Source organism: Capricornis sumatraensis, chromosome 14, assembly GCF_032405125.1.
Source record: "Capricornis sumatraensis isolate serow.1 chromosome 14, serow.2, whole genome shotgun sequence".
Classification (NCBI taxonomy): Eukaryota; Metazoa; Chordata; class Mammalia; order Artiodactyla; family Bovidae; genus Capricornis; species Capricornis sumatraensis.
In genome coordinates, this window is record NC_091082.1 from 29,216,690 (window position 1) to 29,232,962 (window position 16,273).

Sequence of the window (16,273 nt, forward strand, 5' to 3'; positions counted from 1 at the left end):
AACCTAAATTGCACATCATTTATTTAAAAGTTTTAAAGCATGAAAGCAATACTGTCTATTTTATTATACACCACACATTGCAATTATTTTTTAAATGCATGGAAATTAGAAGAGTTACATTCAGTAGAGTAGTTGCCTTGGGGTAAGAAAAAATATTATAGTCAAGAAGAGTACACAGGAATGCAGAGCACTGGGGAATCCAAATATATAGGCAGTGTTTTACTTTTTAAACTGAATGTTGATAACATGAGATTTTTTTACTATTATCATTCTCTTCACCTTTCCATAAATCTGAAATAGTTTTTAAAGGAATAAGAAAATAACATTATAAGGCAATAATCTACCATGGGACAAATATCCTAATTAGATTCTTTTTCATTTGCCATCTCAAGATTTTTAAGGAAAATACTGTTTTGAATAGAAATGATAGGTTGACATGAGGCACCATTTAAATCAAGCATGACAAAGGGACATAAACCCCAGAGCCAACAAGAAAAGATATGAAACCTTAAGAAGCAAAGAAAACATACTCTCTTCAACCTCTCACTAGGCTTCACCGGTGGCTCGGCAGTAAAGAACCCACCTGCCAATGCAGGAGACACAGGTTCAATACCTTGGTCGGGAAGATTCCCTGGAGAAGGGAATGGCAACCCACTCCAGGATTCTTGCCGGGAGAACTCCGTGCACAGAGGAGCCATGTGGTTGCAAGAGTTGGACCTGACTTAACTAAACAACAACAAAATATATAGACATAATGGCCAGGAAGCCATCAAACACTTCCTGCCAGCTACCTCAAAAAGTTGCTCAAATTCTTTCTATAAAGTGGGTGAACACCTAAGTTATTATCCAAGTAATATAGTATCAAAATTTAATGTATATACTCTTAGTCTCAGAAATTCTATTCCTATATATATTTGTGCTAAGAAATAATGGTAAATACACTCTCAAGGGACATTTCACAGGAAGTTCATCCTTGCAATGCATATGAAAGCAAAAATAAAAAAAAAGAAATCAATATTCATCAATAAAGGATTGATTTTCTTAAATTATGATATATTCTTGCAATATAATACACTCAATCTATACTTATTTACATGGAAGATTAACACAGTTACATTGAAAAAGCAAGCTGCAAAACAATATGCACATATGATCTTGTTTTTGTAAAAAGTAAAAATGTATAAACAGAGCCATAGAATACACTTTGGGAGGCTCTCCCTTACATTGTTACTTCCCAGAAGAGATTATTTCTAATAGCTTGAGTGTAAGGAGTACCTCCTCTGTTGATTTGCCATTATGATTCTCTGTTCTTAGCTTTCATAAAAATATAATATATATTCATTTACTTTCTTGCCTAGTTATTGTGTCTTTCACCAATTTCACGCTAAGGGCAGGAACCACATTTGTATTAGTTACTCAGGACCAAATGGTACAGAATATGTGCAAAATGCTTGTTGAGCTAGGGTCACACAAGTTTGTTTCCAGATGGTTTCACTTTCTGCTTTCTACTTTCATCCACTGTTTCAGCTTTCACAATGAGAAGGGTGGGTATTGCTGGTATAATTATAGAAAAAAAAATAGTAAAGCTATTCTTATTATGATAAGGCCAACCAATCAATTGATCAGTCTAGCAATGCAGAGGCAGTACAGATGAAATTTAAAACGCTGCTGATCTTGCATTCACAAGACTTGAGTCTGCAGCCTGTCTTCTAGCTCAGGCACTTACTGACTAGGGTATCAGTCTCTTAAGCCTCACCCAGGCTCTTTCATTCTCATTCTCTTTGGGAAAAAGAATTGTTTCCATATTTATTTGCAGAGCAAAGAGCTAGGCTACCTGTCTCCAGGAAGCTGCAGGGTCTTTCAGTGCTCAGGGCTCTAGGTGGATCAGAAAGTATTAAAGAGCAGAGACTACAGAGGCAGGACTGCTGAGGATTTGGTTTGTGGGTGTTTTTGTTCCTTTTGGTTTCAGAATGTCAGAGGGAGGTGGAGGCCATAACTTAAAGGGTTGCAAAGCCTCAGTCTTCTCAAAGAGAACAGATTGACCTACCCCATCCTTCCACCGTCAAAGGAATAGTCACTCCATAAATATTTGTTGCAAAAAAGAATGAGTTAACATATAAAATATTATTTTTCATTGGTCTTTCTGCGGCAGTAAAAGTCCTAAAAGTCATAACTAGAAAAAAAAATGTAAGATTTGATGAATATTGAGTTTAGGGAAGAAAAAATATATATTTATAAATTAATTTGTTTTCAATATAAGACCTTGTATGTAAGGTTCCAACACAGTGAATTTTTACAGTGAAGCTATAAACTCTAAAATGGGAATTATGAACGTGGACACTATAATTTATAATACTTGCATAGCTTTCAATTATTCAGGTGCTCAAAGCCCAACAAATTGAATAATGAACAGGGGTAATGAATTGAACACTGAGAAGATGATAACAGAAAACACTGAGAAGTCACCACGAGAAATTCACATACAGAAGTAGCCCTGAAAGAAACACACTTGTTTGAAGGACACATTTTTTTTTCCTTTCAAGCCGAAACATTTACAGAGCAGTAATGCAAGTAGGAATTGCTTTCACGAAATACCTGTTAAAGCTAGAAAGCTGCTAAAATCGTATATTTCAGATGACCAAACAGAGAATTAGAATCATAAATTGGCCTGTAACATTCTCAGAGAGCACGGTTCTCTCTTTTATTATTTTTAACCACATGCAGAAGGGGGAAATGGAGTCATATAAATTCTTCAGCACCATTGCTTTAGATTTAGGCTGCAAAATATGTTGATATTCCACAGATCCTAAAGCATGGGGTTCTTAACAGTATTTCATATAACACTGCAGATAAGAAATTTAAATAATCGAATGGCTAGTCTAGGTTCGATATAGGATACAGGATGCCTGGGGCTGGTGCACTGGGATGACCCGGAGGGATGATATGGGGAGGGAGGCGGGTGGGGGTTCGGGGTTGGGAACTCATGTACACCTGCGGTGGATTCATGTCAATGTATGGCAAAACCAATACAGTGTTGTAAAGTAAAAAAATTAAAAAAAAAAAAAGAAATTTAAATAATGAAACGGCTTCTGACCCCACTGTTCTGACCCGGGCTGGATGATGCATGGTGAAGGTTCTTAGTAAGAAGGAAGCCTGCCAAGCCTGGTACCCAATGATACTGCAGATACCCTGGTCATAGTTGGCCTTCCCAGATGGCACTAGTGGTAAAGAACCCGCCTGCCAATGCAGGAGATGTAAGAGATGTGGGTTTGACCCCTGGGTTGGGAAGATCTCCTGGAGAAGGGCTTGGCAACCCACTCCAGTATTCTTGCCTGGAAAATCCATGGAGAGAGGAGCCTGGCGGGCAGCAGTCCATTGGGGTTGCAAAGAGTTGGACAGTACTCAGTAAGTATTGACTATTCTTATTGGCTAACACTGCACTGGCAAAGTTGTTTCAATGTATCTGAGACAGTGGTACCTGGAACGTAGAAATATGAGCTGTGCCATTCACAAGAACTATTCAAATGATCATTCTGGGCTTGAGCCTTTCAGTGGCATCTATTGCTACTGTACCCTTAGAAACACTTTTCCAACAGCAATACAGAAATGTTCACATGGAAATGAATGCTTCTTTACCTCTCACAATTTTGATGGATAGACAAAAAGGACTCATCAATTCAATAAGAATTGTCCAATATGTGTTACATTTGTTAAACTGTCATGCCTGTACAATTTGGGTTTCATTATGATGATCCTAAAATGTTCTACCCCACGGAAATCATGGTAATTATCCCAAATCTGTCCAGGAACTACAGGATCGACAGGGTACAACTCTAAAACCAGCTCTGCTACTTGGAGAACGTCACAGAAAATCCTCAGGAGTATTTCACCACTCAAAATGTAATTTAAAAGTACTGAGGTGCCTTAGGACCTTTTTTCAGACCCAAATGTAAACCTACTAGAAGATCTGGAGGAATCTGCTTTTTGTTTTTGGCCACTCACTAATCAAGGGAAAGTGGAAATTTGCAAGAACCTTAAAGATCATCTATTGTGACCACTTTGTGTTAAAAAAAAAATTGAGGAAATAAGAATTAAGAGAGGAAGCTATGGGGAACTCCTTGGTGGTCCAGCGGGTAGAGCTCCATGACATCACCACAGGGGGCACCGGTTTGATCACTGGTCAGGGATTAAATTCCCACTAGCCCTGTGGCATGCCCAAATAAATATATAAAAATGACCTAGCACTTAGCATTCATTACACAGTGGTCAGCTTCCACGTTTGTGAAATGGGAATAATAATAATAATATTTTTTAAAAAGTGGAAGCTGTGTTTCAAGGAGCTGATATTTAGATGGAATTTTTTTGTGGGCTGAAGGCATATTTTCAGTGATGTGGGTGACTGCTGAAATACCCAGGGAACTCCATACATGGAGAGTTCATACTATAGAACACAAAGTATAAATTGTTATTTATCATTTTTATTTGATAGTCCCAATAATAACTTAATTGCCCTTTATATGTTAACACAAATATATGTTCTTTAGTTTCTTTAAGATAAAGCATGGCACCTGCTCCACAGAACTCTCTTTATATACAGCCTTTACATGCATACATACATCAAGCATTTCATTTTTCCTCTTGCTATTTCTATTTCTGAAGTCTTCAATTAAACTGTTAAGATATTAGGTTCAGAAACCTCTTTCCCCATTTTTAAGCACATACAACATATGGGGCATGCTCGGGATAGCTTCCCGTGATACACCACCAATGAACGAGTTCTAAAGAGAAGCATTTAAACTACTGAAGCCAATGGGCTATGAATTCAGAATTCTTAGAGGTCTTGGGAGAAAATTTTTTTTGTTGTTTAAGGGAGACCTGAACAACCAAAGGACAACAATTCACAATATGACCTTGGGTAAGTCAATTAACCTCTTTGGACCTGGGTTTCTTCACCTGTAAAGGGAAGAAGCTGGCCAGTGAGGTGTCTAAAGAGCCTTCCAGGTCTCACCATTCCACAACACTGTGTCGCTTCATTACTGCGGTCTCTCTGTACAGTGTTAGGTTATAGCCTTCACCCCTGCTGATAGCCGTTCAATCTTACTTCTAAAAGCCAGATCCCGCCGGTGTCGCTGGTGGCGGAGGTTGCACTGTTGTTTCTAAAGTGCAATGGAGAATTCAGCGATGGGGAACAGATGAGGATAGATGCCCCTGTTACAGCCGCAGCTGGGAAGCAATCTCCACCTTTGTGCAGAGGGGCCCTTTGCTTCAGGGCTGGGGGTACTGGGAGACGGCGGGAAGGAAAGCAACCACTGGCAGGATGATGCCAGCACAATAGCTTTGTGTTTGGGTATGTCTTTTGCTAGCTGGTCACTCCTCTCTAGTGAGTATTTTGGTCTAAAATAATAATAATAATGGATATCTGTCCAATCTGATAGAGGCTTCCTTCCCATTTGGCAAAACACAGAAATGGGTCCTGTGAAATCAGGCAAGTAGAAAACCTCCCCTCTGACCCCACCCCTGGCCCCTCGCTACAACTGAGATAAACAGCCAGCCTAACGAGTTTTTTGCTCTACCCTCCAGAGACTCTCAGAGCGTACCGAGAGTAAAAAGAAGTACAGTTTCTCTCCCGAGTCATAAAACTGGCATGAATCGAATGCCTCCACAGCAGAGAAGCGAAAAAGGAGGGAAGAAAGTTGGTTTAGGCAACAGTAATGTGAGTATTCAACCCAAATATATATTAGAGGCTGCTGCTAAGTCGCTTCAGTCGTGTCCGACTCCGTGAGACCCCAGAGACGGCAGCCCACCAGGCTCCCCCGTCCCTGGGATTTTCCAGGCAAGAACACTGGAGTGGGTTGCCATTTCCTTCTCCACTTATTAGATGAGGAAAGAGTAGATGAAACAGCCAGAGGCAAGCAACATGGGACGATGCTAGAGCTGAATTCAAGAAGTTGAGGATAAAGTTCACTGGCAAAGTAGGGTTACAAATAGCAGTCACCTCCTCAGACAAATATAATGACTCACCCAAAAAGCCTAGAGAAAAAAAGAGGCCAAGTAGAAAATTACCGGAGGTGACAATCTCCTCACCACCATGACGTGATAAAGATCGTGTCCTTCTGAACACCTGAAGCTTCCCCATTAAGACGTTAAGGATATGATTGGATATTGGTTGCTCAGTCATTAATAATGCTGACTATTTAGCTGCAAGAATAAGCAAGGCCTTAGAAAAGCATGCCTATTTGAGAGAAAGGATAAAAGGAAATCTCTTAGTGATGTCAGTTTCAAAACTGATCCCTCCTGTTCCTTTTGAAGATCACCAACTTCTTTGGAAAGGTTTTTGTGTGTGTGTTTGGTTTTAATTTAATAACAGGTTAGAAATCTCCTTGCTCATGTCCTGAACATTTTTTACCCCGTTATCTTTGTTATTATTCATTTATTCATTCTCTTATTCTCTCATTCTCACAATGAAACTTGAGGAGACAAAAGTAATAACTAATGGAGGATTCCTATCCTTTACTAGATTTATCAAGTCTATATCCCACTCAGACAGCAGAAGGTTAGAATACTAGCTCTTTTTATAAGCCAGCTGTAGGCAAGTAAACTCTTCAAGCTTTACTTTCTTCAAAAATAAAAGCTTCAAGCTTCAGTTTCTTTAAAATAAAAATAAGAGCAAATTTCTAATAGTGCTTTTTCATTAATTTTTATAGAAGTGCAGTTGCTTTACAATGTTGTATTAGTTTCTACTGTACAGCAAAGTGACTCAACTATACATGTACATATATCCCCTCTTTTTGGGATTTCCTTCCCATTTAGGTCACCATAGAGCATTAAGTGGAATTCCAGTTGAGCTATTTCAAATCCTGAAAGATGATGCTGTGAAAGTGTGGCACTCATTGTGCCAGCAAATTTGGAAAACTCAGCAGTGGCCACAGGACTGGAAAATACCTGTTTTAATTCTGTTCCCAAAGAAAGGCAATGCCAAAGAATCTTCAAAATGAAAGTGAAAGTCAGTCAGTCCTGTCCAACTCTTTGTGACCCCATGGACTATGCAGTCCATGGAATTCTCCAGGCCAGAATATTGGAGTGGGTAGCCTTTTCCTTTTCCAGGGGTTCTTCCCAACCCAGGGATCGAACCCAGGTCTCAGAATGTTCAGACTACCACACTATTGCACTCATCCCACATGCTAGCAAAGTAGTGCTCAAAATTCTCCAAGCCAGGCTTCATCAGTACATGAAAGGTGAACTTTCAGATGTTCAAGCTGGATTTAGGAAAGGCAAAAGAACCAGAAATCAAATTGTCAACATCCGTTGGATCATAGAAAAAGCAATAGAGTTCCAGAAAAGCATCTACTTCTGCTTTATTGACTATGCCAAAGCCTTTGTGTGGATCACAGCAAACTGTGGAAAAGTCTTAAAGAGGTGGGAATACCAGACCAGCTTATCTGGCTCCTGAGAAATCTGTATGGAGGTCAGGAAGCAACAGTTAGAACCGGACATGGAACAAAAGACTGGTTCCAAATTTGGAAAGGATGTCAAGGCTATATACTGTCACCCTGCTTATTTAACATCTATGCAGAGTACATTATGAGAAATACCAGGCTGGATGAAGCACAAGCTGGAATCAAGATTGCCAGGAGAAATATCAATAAACCTCAGATACGCAGCTGATACCACTTATATGGCAGAAAGTGAAGAACTAAAAAGCCTCTTGATGAAAGTGAAAGAGGAGAGTGAAAAAGTTGGCTTAAAGCTCAACATTCAAAAACAAAGATCATGGGATCTGGTCCCATCACTTCATGGGAAATAGATGGAGAAACAATGGAAACAATGACAGCCTTTATTTTGGGGAGCTCCAAAATCACTGCAGATGCTGATTGCAGCCATGAAATTAAAAGACGCTTACTTCTTGGAAGAAAAGTTATGACCAACCTAGATAGCATATTCAAAAGCAGAGACATTATTTTGCCAACAAAGATCCATCTAGTCAAAGCTGTGGTTTTGCCAGTGGTCATATATGGATGTGAGAGTTGGTCTGTGAAGAAAGCTGAGCACCAAAGAATTGATGCTTTTGAACTGTGTTGTTGGAGAAGACTCTTGAGAGTCCCTTGGACTGCAAGGAGATCCAACCAGTCCATCCTAAAGGAGATCAGTCCTGGGTGTTCTTTGGAAGGACTGATGTTGAAGCTGAAACTCCAGTACTTTGGCCACCTGATGTGAAGAGCTGACTCATTTGAAAAGACCCTGATGCTGGGAAAGATTGAGGGCAGGAGGAAAAGGGGATGACAGAGGATGAGATGGTTGGATGGCATCACCGACTCAATGGACATGAGTCTGAGTGAACTCTGGCAGTTGATGGACAGGGAAGCCTGGCGTGCTGCAGTTCATGGGGTCACAAAGAGTTGGACACGACTGAGCGACTGAACTGAACTGAGCAGAGAGCACTGAGTAGGGCTCCCTGATATACAGTAGGTTCTCATAAGTTATCTATTTTACACAGTGTATCAATAGTGTATTTATGTCAAACCCAATCTCTCAATTCATCCCACCCCTCCTTCTTCCCTTGGTGTCCATACATTTGTTCGCTACATCTGTGTCTCTATTTCTGTTTTCCAAATAAGATCATCTATACCATTTTCAGATTCCACATGTGTTATTATACAATATTTGTGGTTTTTTTCTTTCTGACTTACTTCACTCTGTATGACAGTCTCTAGGTCTACTTATGTCTCTACCAATGACCCAATTTTGTTTCTTTACATGGCTGAATAATATTCCATTGCATATATATAACACAACTTCTTTATCCACTCACCTGTCAATGGACATCTAGGTTGCTTCCATGTCCTGGATATTTAAATAGTGCTGCAATGAACACTGGGGTACACGTGTCTTTTTGAATTGTAGTTTTTTCTGGGCATATGTCCCATAGAGGAATTGCTGGGTCATATGTTAGTTTTATTTCTAGGAGTGTTGTACATAAAATACCTGGAATAGTCCTTGGTTCACAATGGGACCTTAATAAAAAAAAATAAGTTATCATTTTAATTATTTATTTAATTAAAATTAAATTTAATTATTAATTTAATTAATTATTTTGTAGTGTATTATTAGCTACCTTCCAACTATGTACAGAGTTCAACTTTAATGAAGTTTTCAACCACAAGGGAATAGGTTATATTACATCCATAATAAATCATCACGGTTTTCTTATCAGTTTCAAATCTGCAAAATCATTGGAACAAGAAGTGTTACACTTGGCTGAAACTATTTAGATACTCTGTCACCAACAGGAACATTAAAGACAAATTGTCAGGAACAATAATACTTGTTATCACGTATTGAGCTCTTACTATACATAAGATCCATGCTAAGGAATTGATATGAATTGTTTCCTTTCATCCTTTATAAAACCCCCTATGGAACTGGTATTTTGTCACTATTTTTTAGATGAAGAACAGAGATGCTATGGGGAGTTGCTTGTAAAGAATGCATTATCTTCTCCAAATTTACATACCTAGTAGGTGAATAAACCAAGCTATGAAACCACATCCCTCTGATGACAAAGTTGTACGCTTATACACAGTATTAAATGTCTAGTTTTCTTCTTAAGAATTGTAGCATTTTAGAAATTCAGAGGAGAAAGGAATTTCATGATGGTCTTCATCATGAGACCATCCTTTGAGAAAAAGAATTCTTTCAATCTAGTAAAATGCTTATGGAGCTCAAAACACACTGCTTGTGTATTAATATTAGTGTGATCATTGTCTAGCTGGGTGATCTTGGGCATATAACTTCTCTGTGCCCTGGTATCCATCTTCAACATAGGGTAATGAGATAATAATAATACCTATTTCATGAAGTTATGAAGATTAATTAATATAAGAATGTTAAGAACAGTGTCTGGCACAGAATAAATGCTCAGCAAATGTTAGCTGTTGTCATAGTCACTTTGGATTCCTGTAACAAATAGCATAGACAGAGTTCTGTGTGTGCTCAGTCATGTCCAGCTCTTTGCCACCCCATGGACTGTAGCCCGCCAGGCTCCTCTGTCCATGCGATACTCCAAGCAAGAATACTAGATTGGGTTGCCATTTCCTTCTCCAAGGGATCTTCCTGACCCAGGGATCGAACCCATGTCTCTTGTGTCTCCTGCATTGTCAGGTGGATTCTTTACCACTAGCGCCACCACCTACTTTGGATTGCTATGACAGAATACCATAGACAGTGGCTTAAACAACCAACATATATTTCTCACAGTTTCGGAGGCCGGGAAGTTCAAGGTCAGAGTGCAGGCAGGTTCAGTGTTTGGGCAGTGTTTTCTTCTTGGCTTGCAGACTTATTGCTCTATCCTTGCATGATAAAGAGAGGGCTCTTTTCTGTTCTTCAGAATGGTGACTACCGAGGGTCACACAACTTGCAGGGAGCAGAGCCCAGTTTGGCTCCAGCATCTTTGCTCTTAAATGCCACACCATAGTGCCCTTTTATAATTAAAGAGATAGCCTAAGTCTCTGACAATTCAATGGCTGTTCGTATAAACTATAATTGATGAGGATATTCAATGAGTTCTGGATGGCACTGTTTAGAAATTTGGTTGCCATATTCATGAGCATTTCCTCAGTGAGAAATAACAGTTGCTGAACCTCTGTCTCACCAAGGACTAAAAATTCATGGCACCAAACCGTTGCACTGCCCAGTCCAATAACTCAAGCACATCAGCTAGCTGGGTTTACACAGAACAAGCAACTTGGTGATTTACTGGTCTTTTCACACATCAGTGAATCGTTTGGTGTATGAAGCCATAACATGATTCAAAGGCATTGATAGAGCTTGTTTGGAGAGGCACAGATAACTTCTGTTTGGTGGGGGAAATATGTATAGGTAGTCTAAATCTCAATTTGACCTTTTCAGCAGGTATTACATTTCCCAAAGAAAGTCTAAGCAAGCAGAAATTTCTCTAAATAAACTGAGAAAGGTGGCAGGTAAATTTCCAACTTTTACACAGCATCCTATACACAGGTGAGCAAATTAAGGCTTTAGTCCTTTTGTCAACAGTGTGAAATTGTTTCCTTTCTTTTTTCATAACTCTTGCAATTATACCCACTATAGGCTCACTTTTAGAAGTTATCAGAGCATGCCCCAAGTACAGTACGCCCTAGGCAGATAAGAAGTTTCCTAAAAGTCAGAGAACCTTCCTTGCTCTTCTCACCAAACACTCATATTTCCATTGCCCCATATCGTCTGGTTTTTTCAAGAGGAATTCTACGAACGCCCCAAATCAAATGCCTAGTTTGGATCATTGAATCATTTGTCTACAATTTTTTGTTGTTTATTGTTTCTGTGGGAAGGATCTATGCTTCAGTTCTCTACTGCATTCTAAATATATGTACAGGACATAAAAATTCACATGGAGATTTACTTTCAAAGTTTAAGTCTCGAGTTGCTTCAGGGTAAGTTAGTTCTTCACTTGAGTTCATCCTTTTTGCCTGTGTTGAAACTGCATGAGGATAAATGCAAACACTACATCAGCCGAATGGTGATCAACAAAGTTTGAGGGGCTTCCCCTGTGGCTCAGTTGTAAAGAATCTGCCTGCCAATGCAGGAGACACGGTCTGATCCCTGATCCGGGAAGATGACACGTGCCACGGAGCAACTAAGCCCACATGCCACAGCTATTGAGCCTGTGCCTTAGACCCTGGCAGCCGCAACTGCAGAGGCCACATGCCGCAGCTACTGAAGCCCGAATGCCCTAGAGCCCATGCTCCATAGCAAGAGAAGCCACTGCAAGGAGAAGCCTGCACACTGCAGCTAGAGAGTAGCCCTCACCTGCTGCAACTAGAGAAAGCCTGTGCACAACGAAGACCCAACGGAGCCAAAGATAAATAAATAAATAAATAAATAAATATATATATATATATATATATATATATATATATATATATAGTTAAAAAAGCTTGACATGAGAAGAGTGGATCTAGAATAGAATGCCATTCACTTTATCCATTCACCCTCAATTCATCCTCATGAAAACTGGTGTAAATGCTTTTCAACAATTTGGAACTTCAGCAGGGAGAAAGTCTATTAAGGTGCCAGGGAGAATTCGTCTTCTGCTGTCTATAGAGCTTAGGTGCTCTGAGCAAACTAAGATTTCTCTTGTCAGTCACTTACTCATCAGAGTACAATTTAGGGAAATTTTGTGGATCGGTTATTGAAACCACTCTCAGTTCATAAGCATAAAAAATATAGTTAGTATGTGGCGATTCTTGTACATATTCTATAGCAGTAGAATATACATCCAAATGAATTCTGTCCAGTGGAAATAAAATAGGAGCCACATATATAAATTAAAGTTTTCCAATAGCCATTTGAAAAGAGTAAAATGAAACATGTGAAATTCATTTTAATATCATATTTTATTGAACCCATATATCCCAACTATTCTCATTCCAATATGCGATCAATATACAAATCATTAATGAGGTATTTTATATCTTTGGTGCTAAGTCTCTATTCTGACTAGCGTATTTCAAGTGCTCAAGAGCCACATGTGGCCGGTGGCTACCTTACTAGGAAGGGAAGCTTTAGATCAGCAGTCCCCAAACTTTTAGGAACCAGGACTGGTTATATGGAAGACAATTTTTTCATGGACCCAGTGGAGGGATGACTTGGGGATGATTCAAGCACATTACACTTATTGTGCACTTTATTTCTATTATTATTATTATATCACCTCCACCCCAGATCATCAGGCATTAGATCCTAGAGGTCAGGGACCTCTGCTCTCAATCATCAAAAGGAGGCGAAAAATCATTAAGTAACGTTGAAATAAAGTACCTCTAGTCCACTTTTATTTGACTCATTATTGTTTAGTTTCTACCTTAATTGTATATACTATTACCCTAAAAATTACAGTGGCACCCCACTCCAGTACTCTTGCCTAGAGAATAGCATGGGCAGAGGAGCCTGGTGGGCTGCAGTCCATGGGGTCGCAAGAGTCGGACACGACTGAGCAACTCCACTTTCACTTTTCACTTTCATGCATTGGAGAAGGAAATGGCAACCCACTCCAGTGTTCTTGCCTGGAGAATCCCAGGGATAGGGGAGCCTGGTGGGCTGTCGTCTATGGAGTCGCACAGAGTTGGACACGACTGAAGTGACTTAGCAGCAGTAGCAGCAGTAAACAGGAATCTACTCTCAGCTGATAAAGTCAAGCTTTAATGAATTTCTTTTTGTAAGATCAAAGTTCAAGGGTATTTCCATGGTTCACAAATGTTCTCAAGATTTTGTATTATAGTTAACAAAATGTTCCATAAAAACTTAAAAGTGAGTAATATGGATTAGTAGTAAAGTGAGAAACACTGGGCTGGAAGAAGCACAAGCTGGAATCAAGATTGCCAGGAGAAATATCAATAACCTCAGATGTGCAGATGACACCACTCTTATGGCAGAAAGTGAAGAGGAACTCAAAAGCCTCTTGATGAAAGTGAAAGAAGAGAGTGAAAAAGTTGGCTTAAAGCTCAACATTCAGAAAATGAAGATCATGGCATCTGGTCCCACCACTTCATGGGAAATAGATGGGGAAACAGTGGAAACAGTGGCAGAATTTATTTTGGGTGGCTCCAAAATCACTGCAGATGGTGACTTCAGCCATGAAATTAAAAAACGCTTATTCCTTGGAAGAAAAGTTATGACCAACCTAGATGGCATATTCAAAAGCAGAGACATTACTTTGCCAACAAAAGTCCATCTAGTCAAGGCTATGGTTTTTCCAGTGGTCGTGTATGGATGCGAGAGTTGGACTGTGAAGAAAGCCGAGTGCCGAAGAATTGATGGTTTTGAACTGTGGTGTTGGAGAAGACCCTTGAGAGTCCCTTGGACTGCAAGGCAATCCAACCAGTCCATTCTGAAAGAGATCAGCCCTGGGTGTTTTTTGGAAGGAATGATGCTAAAGCTGAAACTCCAGTACTTTGGCCACCTCATGCAAAGAGTTGACTCATTGGGAAAGACCCTGATGCTGGGAGGGATTGAGGGCAGGAGGAGAAGGGGATAACAGAGGATGAGATAGCTGGATGGCATCACTAACTTGATGGACATGAGTTTGAGTGAACTCTGGGAGTTGGTGATGGACAGGGAGGCCTGTCATGCTACGATTCATGGGGTCGCAAACAGTTGGACACGACTGAGCAACTGAACTGAACTGAGCTATGTTTGATTGGTGTTCATGCAAAAATAATTTGCCAAATAAGAATCTTTATTATGGATATCTAGTAATAGTACAATTCTACTTGCAGAAATTTATCCTAAGGAAAGAAATTTAAATGTATGTATTAAATTCTTTGTCTACAAACATATTTACTTCACCATTCTGTATAAGAAAATAAAATTGTAGTCAATATAAATGTCCAACAATATGAGAATGATTACATAAACTGTGATACAATAGACTATGATTCAAATTATTCAAAATTATTTTGTAGATAATATGTATTGACAAGGTATTTCTGTATTTTGTTTGATGAATTAAATTGGTTACTTTTTAAAAAAGTATACACATATATACAGTTTATGAAGTTCTCACGGCAAACACACTGGGGTGGTTTGCCATTCCCTCCTCCAGTGGATAACATTTTGTCAGAACTCTCCACTATGACCTGTTCATCTTGGGTGGCCCTACACGGCATGCCTCATAGCTTCACTGAGTTACGCAGGCCCCTTCGCCACGACAAGGCAGTGATCTGTGAAGGTGATGGCATGCTGCAGTTCATGGTGTTGCAAAGAGCTGGACACAACTGGGTGACTGAGTAACAACAACAATATCTATATATATAAACATAAAAAACTGACAGAATATGTGCTGTGATGTTAGTGACTCTGTGTCATAGAATTACCACTAGTTTTTCCTGTATGCATTCAGTTCAGTTCAGTTCAGTCACTTAATCGTGTCCGACTCTTTGTGACCCCATGAATTGCAGCACATCAGGCCTCCCTGTCCATCACCAACTCCCGGAGTTCACTCAGACTCATGTTCATCGCGTCGGTGATGCCATCCAGACATCTCATCCTCTGTCGTCCCCTTTTCCTCCTGCCTCCAATCCCTCCCAGCATCAGAGTCTTTTCCAATGAGTCAACTCTTTGCATGAGGTGGCCAAAGTACTGGAGTTTCAGCTTTAGCATCATTCCTTCCAAAGAAATCCCAGGGCTGATCTCCTTCAGAATGGACTGGTTGGCTCGCCTTGCAGTCCAAGGGACTCTCAAGAGTCTTCTCCAACATCACAGTTCAAAACCATCAATTCTTTGGCGCTCAGCTTTCTTCACAGTCCAACTCTCACATCCACACATGACTACTGGAAAAACCATAGCCTTGACTAGACGGACCTTTGTTGGCAAAGTAATGTCTCTGCTTTTGAATATGCTATCTAGGTTGGTCATAACTTTCCTTCCAAGGAGTAAGCGTCTTTTAATTTCATGGCTGCAATCACCATCTGCAGTGATTTTGGAACCCCCAAAAATAAAGTCTGACACTGTTTCCACTCTTTCCCCATCTATTTGCCATGAAGTGATGGGACCAGATGCCATGATCTTCATTTTCTGAATGTTGAGCTTTAAGCCAACTTTTTCACTCTCTTCTTTCACTTTCATCAAGAGGCTTTTGAGTTCCTCTTCACTTTCTGCCATAAGAGTGGTGTCATCTGCATATCTGAGGTTATTGATATTTCTCCTGGCAATCTTGATTCCAGCTTGTGCTTCTTTCAGCCCAGCGTTTCTCATGATGCCCTCTGCATATAAGTTATATAAGCAGGATGACAATATACACCCTTGATGTACTCCTTTTCCTATTTGCATATTTGCATTTAAATTCTTTCCAATATCTGTTATTTGATAAAACAAAATCAATAATTTTAAAAAATATATAGATATATTCTTTATTATCTTTTTAGAAAGATAATTAACAAAAAAACTGATTGTACACTTGGGCTTCTTCTTTGACCCAAGGAACTCAAATGTACATCTTATCAAGGAGGAAACTAGCCAAATTTTATTTGGAATAACTAAAATACTAATAAGTCAGTTGTTTGGAGAAAAAATACCCTGTATAGATTCATGGATGTCAGGAATCCTTGCCACAAGTAAGACCTCAGGTAGCCAAATAAATAAATAAATATTTTTTTAAAAAAGGAACAAGCTACTGATAGGCGCAAAATCAAATATAGCTCAAAAAATAATGTGATGAGCAGAAGAAGTATGCATCCTACATGATGACACCTATGTAATATTCTAC